General features: G+C 30.5%; 1 long non-coding RNA gene across 1 annotated transcript; it reads left to right on the top strand.

Moving 5' to 3' along the window:
• LOC122272119 (uncharacterized) lies at window positions 1–3453 on the top strand. Its single transcript, XR_006226796.2, has 3 exons — window positions 1–103; window positions 1199–1295; window positions 3363–3453. It is a non-coding gene; the product is annotated as an uncharacterized lncRNA (long non-coding RNA).
• Window positions 3454–4555: the final 1102 nt, after the last annotated feature.

The raw sequence follows: 4555 nt of genomic DNA, 5'->3' as shown, positions 1-4555 counted from the left end.
AAAAATAAATGTGAAAATGGTGCACATTGCAATCGTATTGGATCCTACTTATTTTGTGACTGTCCTCCAGGATATTTTGGACATCGATGTGAAAAATTCAAAGGTGAGAAAAATTGAGCTGATGTAAAATATATATTGTAAAGAAAGTGCGGAAGCATCTATGTTTTAAAATTTGCATATACAAAGGTGACTTAATATATGGCAACATAGTTAGGTTAAGTAAAATTAATACATATTTTATATTTTAATTCATATCATTATGCATTTCATAATTTAACGAGAAGTATGTAAACAAAAACAAGTAACCCGAAAAGAACCCCTTTTTTTAAAAAAAATTTATGTAAAAAACTCATTTACTTAAAAAATGAATGAAAGTGGAGCAGGTAAACTTATTTCGAACACTCAAAAATGGGTGCCAAATTCTGAAGACTGATCAAAAAATGATAAAAGCAAGTGAGATTTGAAACAGAAAATGTAAAATAGTCGTCAAAAGCAATTTTATTTTATTTTATAACCGTCGCTATACATCCGACCCAATGTTTTGAGTTTACGACTATCATTGTTCAACTCCAAAGCCTTGTAATTTTGAACCCAATCCAGAAAATAAGGGAACTTCTGGATCAAGTAGTGGCAGAAATTTGCCATGGTGGGGGACTTTTAGATGAAACTAAACCGCATTTGCGTTACACGGAGAGGAAAGCCACCAAAACTCCCACGGTTAGCCGGATGGTAAGGGGGCTGTAACCCGTGATTCGTCTACCACTGAGGATATTTTACGCCATCACTGTGGGTGGTGCGAGTCGGGAGCAGAACATTGAAAGCAATTGAAAATTAATTTAACTATAAAAACAAAAATAGAAAAACCACAGCGGCCAATAGAGGCAAATCAGGACAGGATAACATTTCCCACGCGCTATGGAGAGATAAAGAGGAACTTATGTGGTTTGCAATAGAATCAGCATTCATATAAATTGAAAATTTCACGACATTTTAATCGAAAAAAAATTCTTTATTCGCCAAATTTTACGATAGTTGCTACAAGCTTTTTTGAAAAAAATCATGTTCACACAAAAATACAAAAACTACGTTTAACCATTGAATTAAAATTGAAAAAAATGCTTCTGCTTTTGCTGTATCTGAAATGAAAAAAAAACTTTCAATATAATTTTTTTACAAAAAATTTATGTGTATTTTCTAGATAAAGGTGAATACAGTCCAATATTATTCATATTACTATGCATCACATCTGGATTTCTTTTGATATCTACAATCACTCTAGTCACTGTTTTCATAAAGTAAGTAGTAGTTTGAAGAAATGTTTGTTTGGAGCAGAGTGTCCCATAATGGCTGCTCTTAATATAGATTCTAATATAGAATCTTCATGAAAAATGAAGCAGTAAGCACATTAGAAATCACGAGGTAGCATTTAGTAATACATATTGAACATTTTTCCAAATTCCATTTCATAACTATTAAAGTTTAGATGAGAAAAGATGTGAATTGTTATAAATCTGTCAATGGTTACTTAATTTCCTAATTTCTGATCTAAATTACTAGTTATATAATACCTAAAATTACCTAAATACACGTGAATTTCGAAAATAATTTTTAAATAAAATTATTTGCATTTAATTTCGATTTTCGGCTTTTTCGATTAGTAATAAAATGATATAGTTCTGATTGATTTCCATAAAAGTATGTTTTTTATACATGTACGCAAAATTTACAATTATTTTTAACACTGTACCGATAACTTCATGTTTATTACTTTTGGTCATATTTAATGATACATTTAAATTTATATTATATTTAATTATATCATGTATTTAAATTAAGCAATTGATATATTTAATGCTGTAGAGACTTAGGTAATTTTCTTACAAAAACTATTTTTGATACATTATTATAATACTTCATCTTACTGAAAACAACATTTGTGCTTATAGAAACCCATTTAAAAAATTCACTGAACTATAAAAAAAAAAAAAAAAAAAAAAAAAAAGATACAGCTTGAAGACTGTGCTGGTTTGGCCGATTCCCCTACAGATGTTTGAAGGTCTAAGAGCTACAAAATTATTGCATTTTGTGAATTGCAGTAATCTTGTAATTGAACAAAACTTAAAAGTCCTACAGTAAATATGAAGTTAATAATTCTACAGTCAAAATTATACAGTGCACAATAGTACCATACAGTAATTACACAGCGTATTTACTCACTAAGCATGCAGTCAAAATTTAGTTGCAAGGAAATTAGAGTTTGGAAATGTTTGGCTTGCTGTTAGATAATGGACATTGGAGTTAGGTTCGGGTTAAGTTTTGTCAAATTAACCGTGGAACGGGTGAATTAATAGGTTTATCTGGGGTACCATCTATCTTGAGAAAAGGGAAATACTAGAGTCTTTTGTGTTGAGCATTTCTGATGCTTCGATCTGTCCGTGAATGAGGGTTCGCATTCCAATAGTCCAGGGTAACCAATTGGAGAGCACATGACAATATAAACTCTTCATTTGTTAAAGGAACATAATAAATATTGTATTCTAAAGTCTGAAGTTCCAACTACCGTTCAGCCGGTTATGAGACTAACAGATTAGTCCTCTCGGTCGTAGTTTGCATCCAGGGGCAATGTACTAAGTGGCATCATAAGGATCACCTTGTTGACGCAGATAAAATTCTAGTTCGTAATCTAATCGTAATAGATTTTCTCAGAGTTACCAGTTTCGATTCCCTTTTCTTGCTGTGGTTATTTGAGTGCTTTCGTTTAATATGGAAAAATAAAAAAAGAATTGTTACTTAACTATTATTTCCGAGTAAGTCCCTTAAGTCAAAGATAAATAAATAAATAAATAATAAGCTAATGAAAATAAATTTAGTTTTTAATCTAGTAGGATGTAATATTTAGTTTAGTAAGTAATATTTTACCTCTTTGGTTACTTGGGATTATTTACTTAAATATACTATTTTCGATAAAATAGCTTTTCTATTAACAAGTCTTCTACACATATGCTACTTATAGCTATAAAAGGAAATAAGTAGTAATAACAAGAAAACTAAGACAGCAACATTTAAAGAAGGAGTCACACAACATTGCATCATATACTAATTATTATATTTATGAAATATTTAACGAGGAAGTTTTATTATTAAATAAATTTTTCTTTCTTTTAAAAAAATAATGAAGTGAAAAAGTTATTCTTGAATTATTCGTTTGAAAAAGAGTGATTGAGTAGAGAATTTTATATATTTTTACTGATAGATGCAATTTAACTGATAGATGCAATATAGGACTTGTGTTGGTATATGAAATTCTGTTTTCTACTCATTTGGAAATTTCAAATGTAAAAATGAGTTTTTTTTTGTTTCAGATTTAGAAGCAGAAGAAATAAGTTATAAAAGAAAATATTTATTGTCTCTCTCAAATCATGTATGTAATTTAAATAAAATGTGTTTTTACTCTGAAAATAATGGCATTTATTGAATGATATATGATAATAATAAGTTATTTAAACATTAAACGCGAATTTACGTGCATTGCTTAGTCGTAAATATCGGTGAAATAAAAAAAAACCTGAACAATGTTTGAGCACAAAAGAGATAATATTGCGTCTGTAATTATATAAATTGTTTTAACAACTTCAGTTATGCAATCGCAAAAATAAACGTACAGTGCTCAAAATAAGTTTTGATCCTGGATAATCCTTAATAAGCTTTGATCTAATGATCCGATCTTCATGTTCTAGGACTCGATCTTAAGCATTTGTGGGCGTTATTTCAAATATACTAATTAATTAGTGCTGACGATATTTTAAGTTACGAAATCAGGCAAAAAAACATACTTTCATTTAAGTAACAGGTTCGGATAAACAGATTCGTCAGATTTTAATTTCTGACCCCCAAAATATGGGGGATAGCCGCAATCTGGAAAATATGGTCCAAATAGCTTAGTCAGGAGAGCTGTCCAAATTTCGACCTCATAATGTTAATTTGAATCTTTGAGAATAGAAAAATTTTTGCTGGCAATTATAAAATTCATCCATCTAAAAGTAATTCCATGCAAATATTTAATATTTTATTCATATTTAGTATTTTTTTATTTATAGTAGAAAATTTTTTGAATTGTACGGTATTTATATTTATTACCGTCGTTGAACATGCAACTGAATTTTTGGATTACGACTTCTAATGCTCAACTCCGTGGCCTTGTAATTTTGAACAAAATCCAGAAGACAAGGAAACTCCTGAATCAAGTATTGGGAGAAATTTGCCTCCGTGGAGGACTTTTTGATGAAATTAACCAGCATTTTCTTTGCATGGAGAAGAATGCCACGAAATCCTCCCACGGTTACCCTGATGGTAAGGAGACTCTAACCCATGATTCATCGACAACTGAGGATATTTCGCATCAGCTTTGTGGTCTGTGCAAGCCGGATGCGGAATTCCTATGAACCATCGCTGGGATTCAAACCCGGTTCACCTCAGTGGAAGGAGAACGCTCTATCCCCTGAGTCATCACGGCTTTGAATTGTAAGGCGTATAATTTTCATATTAAAATACACAC

This window comes from Parasteatoda tepidariorum, chromosome 9, assembly GCF_043381705.1.
Source record: "Parasteatoda tepidariorum isolate YZ-2023 chromosome 9, CAS_Ptep_4.0, whole genome shotgun sequence".
In the NCBI taxonomy this organism is placed as follows: Eukaryota; Metazoa; Arthropoda; class Arachnida; order Araneae; family Theridiidae; genus Parasteatoda; species Parasteatoda tepidariorum.
The sequence above is the reverse complement of the archived record's forward strand: the minus strand, read 5'-3'. Positions and strand labels throughout refer to the sequence as shown.